A 16,459-nucleotide genomic window follows, 5' to 3' on the forward strand; every position below is an offset into this window, starting at 1 on the left:
CTAGCCAGCAACCTACATTATTCCCTACGTTTTTTTTTAAAAAAAACCTACATTAAAAAAAAAAAAAGAACAAGAAAGCTTGGGCAAGGAAGCTTCTCCATCACACAAAATCCCAGTTCCAGTGAATCTAGAATCCGAATCTCTCACTGGACAAGAGTCTCACCTTAAAATAGAGGAAGGCATTTAGGAATGGGACTGAATAAGAGTTTATAATACAGATGTGCAACAAAAACCATTTTGTTTCATTTCCATGTTTTTAAAAATCTTTTGTTTTATTACTCAGTTCATCCATCTTCCGTTGCCATTGGTTTCAATGGGAGACCCAGCCATACTTCAGAATGTTCCACCTATATTGCAAGACATTTGCAGGCATTCTACTATTCCTTCCTGACAAATTTCAAAAAATATCTGAAACAGGGATAGATAGTCCCTGTTTTAGAAGCAATATAAAAAGGCATACATCCTATAAGCTCCACATTGAAAACTATGTACTTTTAGATGTTTTCCACTGTATAGTTTGTGTTTCCCCCATTGTATAGGCATGATATTTTCCAGCACTCTACACACTCTGAAAAGGACCAGACCTGCCAAATTTGAGACAGATAGGAGGGCCTCATACATACACAATTTTACTCATTTTTGTCTTCTTTCTCCCTGTGATCGTTCTGTGAGTTGTATAGGTTCCAAGACTCCAGAGGTTTCTACAAACAAATGAAAATACATTAAAAATGAAAGGAAAATGGATTTTCTTTTGAAGCCCCTTCATTTTAATTTCTGTTTATTGCAAAAATGAATACAATGAAGGGGACTCATTAATTTAATTTCCATTTGTTCTTAAGATGAATGCATGTTCCTGCTTTAAAATGGCCAGTTCAGACCTTACAAGGCAGCAGAAAACATTACAAGGAAAGGTTTGTGAAAAGTCAATCTGGTCCAGAAAAAGCAGTGATGATGTCATATACCTGAACTGAGAATAAAAAGTCATGTTTGGAAATAAAGCTTTTATTGTATGAGAAAGAAACATGAGATGGAGAAGCTCTTATCTTGACAGGGAGTGCATTCCAGAGCCCTGTGGCAGCCACAGAAAAGGCCTGGTCCCAAATTGCCACCAGACAAGCTGCTAGCAACTGTAACTGGACCTCTCCATATGGTCTTAACAGGCAGCAGGGTTCATGGCAAAGGAGGTTTTCTCTTAAGTGCCCTGGACCCAAGCCATTAAGGGCTTTATATTTTTTACTTTATTTATTTTATTTAACACATTTGTATACCACCCAACACACAAGTCTATTATTATAGGTAATAACCAGCACTTTGTATTTGGTTTGATAACGTATTGGCAGCCAATGCAGTTCTTTTAAAATTGGTGCACAATTCATGCACAGCATAAGTACTATTCTGCTGAAGAGCTGTATATTTTGAAGTTCAAAAATGGTGCCCCATCTTAACTTTAAAGTTAGGATGGAACACTAAACAAAGGCAACAAAAGTATCCTGTCAGTCATCCAAGGTGCTGACTGGTCAGTTGCTATCTGAAACCTGCTTATTGAGATGAGATAAGATGCTTTTTATTATTTACTGAACAGAGTAATTAATTTGTTTCATTGTATAAATGGATCCAGCCCACTGAGAACCAATTGTGTTTATAGAGATAGAGATAGAGATACAAATCAAGAACAATTCATCTAAAATAATTCATATAAACCAGGTTTATATTATGCTCACAAAATAACAGGATATTTCTATTGCTGTAATACACACACACACACATATACACCACACGCATGGAATATTCAGTGTACTTCTTGCACCTTCCGTACTCTATTCCCTTATCTTCTCCATGATGGCACTGTCAAACTGAGAAACAAGGACTTGAAGAAATAGAAGAAAATGAAAAGACACTGTTATTTTTATATCCCCTCACTGCCCCAACCAACTCCAAAAGACAGGTGCTTGGCAAACATTCTTGATTTCTACAGATCTGTTAGATTTCCATATTTTTAACTGACAAGGCAAAATATTTCATTATTTTGTGGACTCCCCACAAACCTGGATTTGCTTATCTCCCTAAAATACTCCTAACCAACACACATTTTCGGGTGTGAACACAACCCACTGAAGGTCTGCTCTTGCTATCCAATGCAGGTATTTTCTGTTGCATTAATGCAGTGTGATTTGACACACACTGCAATGAATAACATCCTTTTATGCTAAATACGTGGTTGTATTGCAAATCAGCAGTGTCTGAGGCTTGAAAAAACAGTTTGCATCATAAGCTGGAAAAGTCTGGGCTTGCCATTTTGACACTGACAGCCAGCTGGAACCTGGAGAGCTTTGAACAGTTGATTGGGTTCATGGGCTTTCTGGCGTACACAACCACCACCCACTCATATGCATCTACACTCACTAAGCATTTAAATATTCATGTCATATATTATCATGCAGTCTAGTTTCTATCTCCATTAAGGGAGTTTTTATCAATGATTTAAAGGTGCCCCAAACTCAATTCAGCATTGTATTTGTGATTACAATATAACAAATATATAAAAACGACAGGGTCTTCCATTGACTGTTCATGCATACTTTGTATGAGTTGCACTTTGCAATGAACTCTGAACTGTAGTTATGCATATTATTGATAACACTGGATTGGTTGACAATGTTGCAAGATTACCTAAACCAGGCATGTCCAACATAGCAAAGACTAGGGATGTGTAAACCATTTCAATATTGAATTGTTTCAACTTGAAATGGGCTGTTACGAGTGTTTCGAGCTTGAAACAAAAACATCTTTTAAATAAAGGGCCGTTTTTTAGTCTGGAACAAAACAACCCTATTTCAGTTCAAAACATTTCAACATTTCGAGCACCATTTGAGAGGCCTTTTATTCCCTTGCTGATTGGTTTTCTGGCACTGGCTTCCAATTGGCTTGCAATCTCCTTGCTTCTTGGTTGGCTTGTTATCTTAAAAATCAAGTGTTTCCATGGGCAACTGTGCCCCCTTTGACTGGGGGAGGGGGGGCTGCCCAAAAGGAGGGAGTTTCAAAACGTAGTCAAAGGGACTGGGAGACAGAGAGAGCCCTTGTAGTGTGCCTCTCTTGAAGAAGAGGTTATATCAGAAGAGGAGGAAGAAAGGTTTGATTGTGTGATTTTCTCAGCACTTATAATATGTTGTGTTATTGCTATAACTTTCTGGATTTGTTGGATCTCAGATTGACAAAGGCAGAACTTGGGTGCCTGCATTCCTTCAATTGTGGTTTGTTTTGTTTGTAAGATAGTGTTGTGGTGAGTAATGGACAATGACAGCTCTCTCTCTCTCTCTCTCTCTCTCTGTGAAATAATTCTTGGTGGTTGCTGTGATGAGCTCCAAGTCTGGCCTTCAGACTAACTTGTGCTTCATTCACTGCTCCGGTCTGCTCTGCAATCTGCATTGCAAGGTGTACTCAGTAAAAATGTAATTAATGTTGCTCTAGTTGAGCTTATGGCTATGCTTGCTGCTAAGTAAAGGTGCTGCTGTGGCACTTGTTGCAATGCTAGGAAGTAATGTAAGGAGTCATAATTGTGTGTGAGAGAGCAACGTGCCAATTATGATGCTGCAGCACGGACATTGTGGCTGGCAGTGTATTCTGGGTCAGTGATTCTTTTTTTGGCCATTTTTAGACTAAGTTTTAAATTGTGTTCTGTGTTGGGAGGGAGGGATTTCCTTCACTGTGTGCTTCTGCAGGTTTTTTCAAGGCAGGTTTGCAAAATGCACTGCAAATTGCAATGCAAGATTTCTGTGTGCACGCTGTGAGTACAGCTTGCTTCTTCCGGCCATAGGGAACAATGGGCAAACTCGAAACACCCAATCGTTCCCCACGGGTAGCTCCTAGGGACTCTGACATAGGTTGTATGGTAGAGCATGATGCTCTACCTAACACCCAACCCACAAAATAAATGGGGAAATGGAATATTTTAAACAAATATTTAACCTTTCCCCAAAGCTCCCATAGGATCCTATAAGGGTTTTTGGGAAAGGTGTTTTAAAAAAAAAAGTCACTGACTTGTGGTAGAGCATCCATCATTCCCTAACACTCAACCCACTTTGGTGTCTCTAGGAACTACCCATGGTGTTCTGTTGGGTATTTTGAGTTTCCCCATTGTTCCCTATGGCCAAAACACTCAAAATGTTTTGAATTGTTTAATCAAAACAGCCAGCTTGACCACAGTTTTGACAAAATGTTTCGGCCATTTTGCATTTTGTTTCCAGCTTGAAACAAAACACAAAATCCATTTTGTGCACATCCCTATTGTCCAATGTTCAGAAACAACTTTTGGGATGTAGTTTTGGGATGCAATAAACCGAGTTACATGTACAAACAATGGGAACCCAGACATTGAGGCAGGTCTCACAATCAGTGAGACCCGCTTTTGATGATACTGCAGGGAGAGTGGGCTAAGCCCACTGGCCCCACAGACGATTGGGGCAGTAGGCCTGGGCAGCTGGATTGGCCACCCACACGATTGCCAGCTCTGTGATGGAGCTGGCGGGGGCTGGGGGGAGCGGGGCACGATTGTCCCCCTCAAGCTCCAGCATGCCCTGCACGAGTGCGCAGGGCATGCTGGCAAGACCCCCGGAGCCGGGAGGCAGCTTTTCACCTCCCCTCCAGGGGTTTCCTTGTGAGTAGCCGCAGCGCGGAGCCACGCCGCAGCTACTCATGACCAGATAGCCCGGGTTTGCGAAATGCTTGCTCTGCAAACCCGGGCTAAGAGGAGGGCTACCAAAGCAGGTTACCCACTCGAGAAACACCAGGCTCGCAGCCAAGCCCGGTGGTTCTTACGATTGGGAAAAATCGGGCTAGGTTTTCCTAGCCCAGTTTTTCCTGATCGTGAGGATAGCCCCGTTATATTTTACATATCATTGTATTGACAGAGAAACTAATGAAGTGCTGGTGCTTCAAATGCACAGCACATATTGGCCAGGGGACGTGATCTTTGCTGATCTCCCCTTCCTTCCTAGATGGAACATGTCCCTGCATTTTCCAGGTGTCACAGTGGGCTTCAGAAGGAAGGGGAGATTGAATAAAAACTCCTCCCCTGTAGTGCATGCTGTGTGTTTGCTGTATAAGCACTTTGTTACTCTGAATGTTGGCCACTATATTTACACATTTTATATATATAAAATTTAATACCCAATATATTTATCACATTGTACCCCTAAGCATATACAATTTTGTTTCTTAGCTAACACATCTTCTAGCTTCACTCTGAAACTGCAGTGATGCATGTGACAAATGATGTGTTTACTTTAACTGCTATAAGTGCACATTCTGACTTATGTTTATTTAGTATTACCACCAATGTCAAAAAGGTTTCTGAATACATCCTGGATCCTTAATAGCTCAGTAAGTGGAAGGCTGTTTTGCAATTATTTTCTTTAATGTAATTATAGTCTGTGGCCTTACATTATTATTTCAGATTTCCATCTTGATGTCCTTCAGGTTTTGTTGACCACCCAGCCTTCAACCTTCATCATAATTCAAATAAAAACAGCTGTACTTAACTTTCTGCTGAAGTCAGTATACCTTATTGCAATGGCAATTAGCGAACCTACATGTTTTTTAAAATCAAAACTGCTGCGCGGCTGAGGGGTGGCTGCCGGTGGGGGTTAGCTCAGCAGTCAACCTCCTCCTCTCCCCCACCCACACACAGTGGTGGTGGCAAGGGGAGCAACAACTGGGAACGTCCTCTCAGCCGAGTGGCTGTAGTGAACTGAGAGGTGCACCTGCACAGTTCAGAGGAAGATCGTTGCAAGCCTGTGATGTCACAGACTTGTGACAATCTTTCTCTGAACTGCGCAGGTGCTCCTCGCAACTGACAGCCGCTGGGCTGAGAGGGTGTGCCCAGAATTTGCTCCCCCTGCCATAGCCACCAGAGGGGGGGAGGTGAAGAGGTTGACTGCTTGGCTACCCCCTCCCCGGCAACCACCCCTCGGCCTCACTGCAGCTTTGATTAAACACACACACACACACAAGTTTGCCGTGGTGGGCAGGTGCAGGGTGGTTGTAGGAACCCACCCTGGACATTTGGAGCCCCCCAGGCCTTGGAGGCCATGGACCAGGGCCCCAAGTTCCAGGGGTTTGCATGCCTCTGAGTGTCATATATAATCTCTTCTCTGCTTGTGTTTCTATAACTGACTTAAGGGCTGAAGAATTCCTTTGTGGGGAGGAGGACTTACCATTGCTGAGGGCTTCTGCAGCCCCAGGGGTACTGCTACGGCCATGTGGGGTCCCTCATGGTTCCCCTCGCCCCCCCCACTGGCCTCCACCCATTTTCCCTGGGGCAATCCTGGGATGATCTGTTTCAGGCACATTTTGGCCCCATTTCTGGCCTCTCTTAGCATGTGGTGACCATTTTGTAGTCTGTTGCACATGTAAACAGCCCATTTGAATGCCCGCAGTAGAGACCCAAGCATGCAGATGGCCTGTGAGCATGCGTGGCAGCCTCCAAAATGGCCACTGCATGCTCAGAGTGGTCTATAACCAGGGAGGAGTCCAGCAATGAGAGGGGGAACTGCCAGAGATCCCCTCTGGCCACAGCAGTACCCCTCAAGGCCACAGAAGCTGTTAGTGGCAGTAAGTCCACCTTCCCCCCGAAAAGATTTTTATGTCCCTAGCACCCACTGCCCAAACCGGGTCCAAACCAGTTTGAATTCAAACCATGCAGGCCCCTCATTCAGGGTTCCAAAACCAAACATGCTCAGTCAAGTTTGAGTCCAGTTTGGACACAAACTGAACCGGGCAAACCGGTTTTGTGGACTATATGTATTTCTATATGTATGTATTGATTATTTTTGTACTTAGTTATTTGTAGCTTTAATACAGATCTATTTTCATATGTCTGTTTTGATCACGGTTTTTGATTGCTCTTCAATCATTTGATTACTGTTCAGCTTTGATTGCTAGCCAGTTTGCTTTTCACCTTTAGTTTCCTCTGGGAGCACCTGTTCTGAGTTAGTTAAAAACATACATACACATTCCATGATGTCAAGTTTTGTTTAAATGTTAATTGGGCATTTTATTATAATGAAATTACCAAAGGATCGGGCTAGGGATAGGTACTTGTATTTATCCAGTGACGAAGACTATTTTCTTAACACAAACTTTTTTTCAGATTAGGCAATTAGAAAACATAGGAATTCAAATTGATTGATTGATTAATCAATCAATCAATCCATGTGTTTATTGTAGCTCAAAGCACCAACCCATTTGCTTCAGCATGGTCTGACTAGCAACAAAAGGCTCACTGTTATACAGAAGTCTGAAGACTACTGCTGTGCATTATCTTATCCCATATGAAAAGAAGAAATACCACTTTGTTTCTTTAAAAAAAAATCTGCCCATGAAGCTCTGAAACACTGAAGTCAATATTGAAACTTTCAACTTAAGAAAGACAGTCATTCTCACCTGCTGATTGAAAGGAAACTCAGCATCACTTTTCCATGTCTGTTTGCTAGTCTCTCTGAACTGAGTTACTGTCAGTGCACTTCACTAGGAAGAATGTTATTTTTTAAGAATCCATGGAACATATCAGTTTCTAGCTTTGTAGGGCAATAAGCTAATGAGCACTGCAAACTAATTAAAGGAGCTAGTCTGATACATTATTCAACTGAGTTTGTGCTTCTTTCCCCAAATAAATAAGTAGATGATTTATTTTATTCTAGTTATAGGGAGGGCTGGGGGCATGAACTGGGCCTTCTATATTGCTAGATGAAAATAAAGAGAGGACCAATGGAATGATGTATGGAAACTTGCCATTGTAGAAGACTTACGTTCCATTTCACTGTATGATATACAACACAAGCACTTGGGGCGGGTGGGGGGGAGGAAGAGAGACAGCCTGGGTGGAGCACTGACTGGTGTGTTTCCCTCTGCTCTACCTCCTCCCGGTGTGTACCATCACTAGGGCTGCTGCTGTTGATGTTGCTGCTGCTATAAAGAGCAGGCTGGGCCAGGGGTTCTCATCCTTGTGGCTCTCAGCCTTGGGGTGAGCTGCCTGGTGCCTCTGACCCTCCCCGTCTTGTTAGGAAACCAGGTGCAAAACATGGTTATGTTTATCGTTAAAGCAACCCAGCTGTGAGGTAGGTTAGGCTGAAGAATAAGTGATTGGCCCAAAGTCACCCAGTGAGTTCCCTGGCTGAATGGAGATTTGAACTCAGGTCTCCTTGGTCCAAGTCCAACACTCTAACCACTAGTCCAGGTCCAGCACTCTAACCACTATATCATGCTGGCTCTCTATTTTCTTTTTCCAGGAGATAGCAATAAGACCGGATGATGCTTTTTGTAAAGGCACATTTTTTAGGAACAAAACCATCTTTCTGCTCTCTGAGAAGGAAAAGTGATGCATTTTTGCTCCTGCAGGCTGGGCTATAAGCCAGCCTCAGAGGCAAGATGCCTCTAAATACCAGTTTCAGGAGAGTAGGAGAGAAGGCATGCCCTCAGTCCTTGCCTGTGGGTTTCCAGAGGCATCTGGTGGGCCACTTTGTGAAACAGGATGCTGGGCTAGATAGGCCTTGGGCCTGATCAAGGGGGGCTTTTCTTATGTTCCTGTACACTACCCATTGATCAGGAGGTGAGTGGGTTTATGGAACAGTGGCCATTGGCTGACATCTAGAACAAGTTACTCAATAGTAGAGGTGTACTATTGGTTTTTGTGATTTAATTTGACCTCAAATTGGATAGCAAAATAATCAGAAACTCGTGAACAATTCACAAATTGCCCATAGGAAACAATAGGAAACTAGAATCACCCCATTGTTCCCACTCCTCCTCATTACTCGGAATAATTCTGCTGAATGCGAACCCACAGATGCAATGCGCACAGACCAGAATTGCTTCTCCACTGCATGCACTGCCACCACATAGGCCCTCAAATGGGCTCTATGCTGTCAAATTCAATCCAAGTTTTCCTTCACTTGTGTTCCAGTCAACTATCTTTTTGCTTCAGCCCCCATAGCTTTCTCTATACCATGGGGCCATTCGTGAAGCATTTCAAAAGGCTAAGCAATGATTGTGTCTGCTTCCCTGGTGAGCCCCATATTCCAGGTACCCACCAGAGCATCAACAGAATTGCCAGCAGGACCAACACTAAAACCCTCCAAGGCTTCTTGGTATCCTACTGGATCCAGTAGCCTTCTTGCATGGACAATCCTAACAGATCCACCACCCCTGCAGAGGTGAGTTGTGACTGTGAAACCAACCTTAACCAGGTGGTGGTCTGTCCAGGGCAATGGAGAAACTACAGGTTCCCCCATCCATGGAGCCCCCCCCCGATCTGAACAAAAGACCAAATTGAGTTTGTGGCTGGCAACATGTGTTGGTCCTAAAACTAATTGGGGTAGACCCATACTTGTCATGGTCGCTATGGACTCCTGAGCTACACCAGATAAGTCAGCCCAAAAGTTGATATTGAAGTTCCCCAGCATTAAAAGTCTAGGTGACTCCAAAACCATCTCCAAGACCAGCTACGTCAGCTCAGTTAGGGAGTCAGTTGGGCAGCAGGGTGGATGGTGCACCAACAGAATCCCTAGTCTATCCTTAGATCCCAGCCTCAAAAATACACACTTAATGTAAGTCAGCTGACTCACAGGGACCCTGATAAGGAAAATGGTATCCTTATGGACCACAGCCACTCCACCCCCTGCTCACTCCTTCTAGCCAGCTCCACAACTCCCCCCCCCCACAAATACACGATGAAGCTATTCACACATGCAGGCAAAATCAGGTGAAGGAACCTAGCCCCGTTTTGCCTCCATGCATGCACTGCTGGCATTGGGTATGATCCCGGTGGCACCTCAGCAGCAAACCCACCTAGGCAGCCACCCTCCAAAATTAGATTAGGAGAACGACTGTTCTAACTCCATTTCTGTGACTGTCTGCCACCCATGGCTGCTTCGATCTCATCGGCCATCGCAGTGGCATGTGTGTATGTCTGCCTTGAATGGGGTGATTTGAGTTCCCCATTGTTCCCTATGGGCAAAACAAGCAAAGTGCACACATTTTGCAACCCTGTCTTGAAAAACAACACTGCAGAATAGATGCACACACAGTCCCTCCCCAACACAGAGCACACAGTACAAAGATGGCCAAAAAAGAATCACTGAGCAAGACTCCACTGCCAGCCACAGTGCCTGCGCTGTGGTAACATCATTGACACAAATTGCTCTCTCACACACAATTATGACTCCATCCTTAAGTTGCAACAGTTGCCACAGCAGCACCATTAGCAGCAAGCTAGCATAAGCTCAACTACAACAGTGTGTTCAGCCACATTTTGACTGAGTAAATACACCTTGCAATGCAGAATGCAATGCAGAGCAGCCCAGAGCAGTGAGTGATGCACAAGTTACTCTCAAGGCCAGACATGGAGCTTATCTCCTACCATGAGAAGCAGTCTTCTCAGCTTAGGGGGGGGGGAATCCAAAAGCAATAAGAGCATGTGTGGGGGTGAGACCACACAAGGAAACAATTCCAAAGAGCACCCAGTTAAGGCACTGGTGCTCCTGGGACCATTTAAAAATAACTGTGGGGGTGACAGCCCACACAGCACCCCAGTTATTAAAGTCATTGGGGCTGGCTACAAGCAAGAATCATTTAAAAAAATATTCTAAGTGTCACCCAGTTAATCCACTGGTGCTGCTGGTACAATTTTTTTTTTTTTAAGGAAAATAAAATAAAAGTAAAGCAATTGTTAGCATGGCAATTAAGGTTTAAAAAAATAGAGAGAGCAGGCACTCTCTGTCTCTCTCTACTCACTGCTGTGCCAGGCAGGAAGGCAGGGCAGGCAGGCCCAGACCACAGTCTCTGTTCTCCTTTCAGTGCTGTTGCAGTCTCTCTCTGTCTCTGATCCTTCTCCCCTCTCCTGAGGCACAAAAGCAATGGCTCTCTCTGCCTCCAAGCAGTCCCTAAAATATACTTTGAAATTCTCACCTTTGGCCTTCCCCTGCTCCCTCCCCCCAGCCAGTGGGGGCACAGTTGCCCATGCCACCCCTTGATTTGAAAGACTACATGCCAACCAAGAAGCAAAGCGATCTCAACCCAATCAGAAGCCAGTGTCAGAAAAATAATCATCAATTGAAAAACACAGAGACAAAATGGCACTTGTGACACAAATCATGCAATTTGATTTGCGATGAATTGGGAGCAATTTGGTTTACGGTAGAATCAGTCCCTTCCTTTTAGGACATATTTCATTCACAGTGGAACCTGCAAATTGGCCCTGATTGGTCATGAGTCAATTTTCAGGCAAATCAAATTGCACATCGCTATTCAATAGTACTAGGAGTTCCTCTAAAGGGCTCCTTAATTTCAGTGGGACTTCCCATCAAGCAATTTAGTCGGGATGTCAGCTGTTATGTATAATAAAATATATCCTTCTTCCTCCACACCTAAAATGCAGTGGACATTTAAACACTGGAAAGAGAAACTATCCTCAGCTCTGAAATAACTCTGAATTACTTTTTTGAATCTTATTCAGTTTTCTAACCATTAATGACTTGCCAATAGCTCACATGCACTTCTTAATCATTTCACTTTATGACAGTGGACTACTGGTAAAATATTTCTACACCACTCCCTGGTGTTGAAGGAATGATTTAAAAATTGTCATTTGAATGGATAGCATCTCTTACTCTTTCACTAAATGATTTCTTAGGAAGCAAAAGCAGTAACAGTGGGCTGAGTAACGTAACGATATTTGACTTTATTTTCCATCTGCATGTTGCCATAGAGGAGAGTTGGTCTTGTGGTAGCAAGCATAATTTCTCCCCTTTGCTAAGCAGGGTCCACCCTGGTTGCATATAAATGGGAGACTACATGTGTGAGCACTGTAAGATCCCTAGGGGACAGAGCTCCACTCCATAGGGGATGGAGCCACTCTGGGAAGTGGATCTGCATGCTTGCTTGCAGAAGGTTCCAAGTTCCTCCCCTGCCATCTCCAAGATCGAGCTGAGAGAGAGTCCTGCCTGCAAACTTGGAGAGGCCATTGTCAGTCTGTGTAGACAATACTGAGCTAGATGGACCAATGGTCTCACTCTGTATATGGCAGCTTCCTATGTTCCTAGAAAGAAACTGAGGAGCTGAACTAAACCAAGACTTAACAAAAAGTCTTCCTCTTGTAGTTTTAACTGGAAGTTTTTCCAAACAATGATTGAATGCAGCTTCACAACACTTAGGGTGGGGGGAGTTCATTCAAGGGAACCATTTACAGAGATGTCAGGATGGCGACAGAAGCTGCCAGTCATACAGCAAATGGCAGCATTCAGCTTTGCTTCTGATCATTTGCAGTTATTGCATATTATATGCGTCCTAAAGAAGTATCACTTTGGTACAGTGCTCAAAACTTAGGCACTTCCTGCCATAGTAAAGACACCGATCTGGGAAAGCTCCTGGTGCTGCTACAGCATTTTACAAAGTAAGTAAGAACTAGAGCCACAATTAAGCACTGAACAATATTATTTTGTAAATGCAATTCCCCAAATTTCCAAAATCCAGTTTTTCCAGTGGTGTCTACCTTTTGTTTCTTTCAGACTGCAAGCCCTTTGGTGACAGGGAACCATCTTATTTACTTATTGTTTATTTTTATGTGCAAAGCACTTTGAAAACTTTTGTTGAAAACTATATATATTTGTTGTCATCATTGTTGTCGTTGTCATCGTTGTATGCACTGCCAAAATAGGTGTTAAAACAAACAAACAACATTTTATCAAACTAATACTATTGAATTACCGTATTTTACGGACTATAAGATGCTACGGACTATAAGACGCACCTTAATTTTAATCCAGTTTTTCAGAGTTTTAACATATTAAACTGTTAAAACATATAAGACGCACCTGAATTTTGGCGGATATTTTTCGAGGAAAAAAGTGAGTCTTATAGTCCATAAAATACGGTACTAGAAATTCAATAATAATTAAATTGGAATATTTTGATACTCTGTAAAGGGCAAAATTAGCCCTTTGTGTTCCAACATTCTGTTTTTTATACATGTACAGAACATTAAAATTCTAGCCATCCCAGCAAGGTGAAAAATGGTTTACTTCATTTTCCAGCTCAGATGAAACTAAACAACCACAAAAATGTGGCTACTTTTAGTGAAGGCTAAAGGAGATGAAAGAAGCAATATTCATGCAGCATGAAGCTGTTGTCAACTTAGGGGTGCACCTTTTCTAACTCAGATGAATTGAAGAGATGCAAATGCATGGGCCATGTTGCTATGTGCCTATCTATGACTGTGCAGAAAGTCTTTTTCTTACAGTCTTCTTTAAATGCCTGATCCAAGCAATTGTATGATTTCAGTCAGATTGTGACTTCAATATGAAATATTAATTTGTTTAGGATGAAGGTATATCGTCAGTAAAAATAATTCTGAGAACCATGAACAGTGAAAAGGACAATTTCCAAACTCTCACATCTTTGAAACTAAAATTATCTGGAATGACTTGAAGCACTTTTTCTCAGTAGCTGCTCTTAATTGTTTTGACACTGGAACAAGGTTTTAAAAATGCAACATTTTTAACAGTGTACTTGAAGAAATAGGACACTTAAAATCTGAGCTGACTCACTAAAGGACAGCAAGTGTGGCACTGATTTCAGAGGTATGAAGGGAATATAGATTCAAGGTCTAACTTTCTTATCTCTGCATAGTGAAGTAGTCCCAAAACACACACACACACACACACACACACACACACACACTCTACTGTGCTGAATTTTCATCAACCGATGTTTCAACTACTTTTATAGAAGTAACAGTAGAAACATTTTTATATACCATGCTTATAACAGCTCTTCTTCTGTGAGGAGATTAACAATCATTTCTGTATTTTGTTTGATTCATAACTCAGGGTGAATCAATTATGATGAATTATAATTATGTACACCTATTATGTATGCCTATTAGGATTTTTAAAACCTAGTTGCCTCTGCAAGGGAAGGACAAGACAGAACAGGATGATGATGAAGAAATCCATTCTTCCCCCTCCCAAAGTCAAAATGGTATATTTACTGCTGGGAATAAAAGTCAAGAAACAAGCTCATGACCTGAAATGCAGGTTCAGGTTGAAAAAGGGAAAGTGCAGGGTCAAACCACATGAAACCTGAAATGTGTCATTTGTGTGTCTGTCTTTGGGCCCTTTCTCATGATCAATGAGAAGGGCTATGGGACAGGCAGTGGGGAAGACTGCTGAAACTTACCTTCCCCACAGATGGCCACTCCTCCATTGCTGGGTGTGCGCATCACACGCCCAGACAATTCTTCACTGTCCCAGGCAGCACGGAGGGTCAGGGGCTGGGATGCAGTGTCCCAACCTCCGGAAATCCCATAATGGACCATGCGAGTACACAGTGCATTGTGGGTATCCCCACAGCAATGATATTGTGTGGTGGGAAACCCCACACATGATTTAAAAAGGGGTTAAAGGAGCACTCCCTACCTTAACCTCATTTAAGAGGCTGGTTCCACAGGTGGGTTTGCCGCCGAAGCACCACTGGTATTGGGCATGATCCCGTTGGTTCTTATGAACAGCCAAGACTGGTCTTGGCTGCCTCAGCCTGGTCTTGGCTGCATGTGAGAACAGTGTCTTTGTTTTTTAAAAATTAAACGAACCATGGTGGCTGTGATCAGTATCTGGACCATAGTGTACAGGGAAGAAGTGTTTCCCTTCCCTTTCCCTTCATGCCACAGTCCCAATAGAAATTGCCCCCCAAAGCAAACATTTAGAGCTGGAGGGAAGTTTCCATTGAATAAGTTCCATTTAGGGATCATGGCTAATAGAGGTTGACACACTTATCCTGCATGAATTTAGCTCTCTTCAGGTGTTATGTAACCACATACTCCTTAACCAAGGCTTTGCTGCTGAGAATAGAATTCTGCAGATATGAATACTGTATATAGGAAGGGATTCTTCTGATCAGGAGGGCATCAGATCAGGAATGCTGGGCACTAGAGCCTGAAGATTCAGTTTTGTACATTTCATCTGGCCACTTTTCATCTATCCCAGAGGAGCACTATGAAGCAGCAGAGCTAGCAAATGCAGCCTAAGGTATTAAAATGTTGGTCCTTGATGCTTGGGTGTCTTACATGCAAAATAAATTAAATTGTATTATGGTATCATCACACTAGTAATTCATAAATGTTCTCCAATTTTTTGGATTATCTGTGTTTGTTTTTTTAAGGGCTTTGATGTTCGGAACAAAGATACAGTAAGATCTTAACTGTGATACAGGATTGGCAGTTCTGTATGCTTCTTTGGCACTCCCTGATCCTTAGGGAAACAGGCTATGAAACCTGGATTATAGTTCATTTGAGCTTTCTCAAGTATTAAGGCTCTCTGAAATAAAATATCATAACTTCCACATTTCTCAATTTTCAGTTCCAGTTGCATATAACTCTTGCCATTGGGAAGAGACAGAGTGTCAGTGGTTGGAACTGCTCAGGAGTGGCAAGGAACTCACCCGATCTTGTGATTCACCAAAAAGGATGCCTCAAATCTAAAACTAGCCAACCATCAGCAGTTTGGAAGGAGATAGAGCAGCAGCAGCACACCATATCATCAAGGAAGATGCTACACATGTGTGGCACAGATTTGAAAGGCTGGGCAAGCAAATGGCTGCTCAAATCTATGCCATACATGGAGTTGTGTGGTTCATCCTCATTGATTGTCTATCAAAGATCCATGACCCTTCAGAGGCCAACTGTCATAGTCAATCCATCACTAGCAGAGTATGATAATTTACGGCAACCCCCCCCCCAATTTATGCTGTGCAATATGAACAGAGCCTATTAAACAAATGGGATCAATACAGCCCACATCCTAACCTAGTTTTTCCACCTGTGAAAGACAATTCTCTTTCTAGAGTTTGACAAAGCTTCAAGCAGCTTGTAGCACTAATGAAAAGTAACAATTTCCTCAGAATATTGAACTCTTTTTGTCCTCCAGGTGGGGGGGGACTCCCACAGTGAAGCTCAGAAAACTCTGCGCAAAAATAGATATACAAATGAGGTGACATTTATTCCTTGTGTGGTGGATCAGCATGGGGCCAAGCTTCTGTATCACCACTGCCTGACAGAAGGAAAGTTGGTATGGTTCATGAGTTAGATTTCACAGCCAGAAAGAACCATTATCATCACACAGAGCGTTAGAGATAGAACTCGATGAGGCAGTGAGAGATCATTTGTGATCTTCCACTATGATTTATGAAGGCCAAATGGAGCTAGTTTGGATGGATCAGAAACACATGGGAAAGGGTTTAAAAACCAGCCTCAAGCACCTTGGCAAATTGCAGGTACATTTGATATTTTTGAAAACTAATCCAATTTAGCTTACAAAATTTAATCAGGAAACTTAATCAGGGATAACCTGACATCACATCTAGACACATGTAGACATGTGACAATAGATGGTGGTAGATTGATGTGATTAAA

General features: G+C 42.6%; 1 long non-coding RNA gene across 2 annotated transcripts in view; it reads right to left on the reverse strand.

Moving 5' to 3' along the window:
* Nucleotides 1–298: 298 nt before the first annotated feature.
* LOC128352222 (uncharacterized) overlaps nt 299–16,459 on the reverse strand; it is a 39,833-nt gene continuing 23,672 nt past the window's right edge. Inside the window, exons 3-4 of one of the 2 annotated variants that reach the window (XR_008320267.1) lie at nt 624–701; nt 299–408 (exon numbers count right to left, since the gene is read on the reverse strand). This is a non-coding gene — a long non-coding RNA (uncharacterized LOC128352222). Of the gene's footprint in view, nt 702–16,459 lie in introns of both variants that reach the window. The other variant, XR_008320266.1, reaches the window with a different exon arrangement.

Source organism: Hemicordylus capensis, chromosome 3 (genome assembly GCF_027244095.1).
Source record: "Hemicordylus capensis ecotype Gifberg chromosome 3, rHemCap1.1.pri, whole genome shotgun sequence".
Classification (NCBI taxonomy): Eukaryota; Metazoa; Chordata; class Lepidosauria; order Squamata; family Cordylidae; genus Hemicordylus; species Hemicordylus capensis.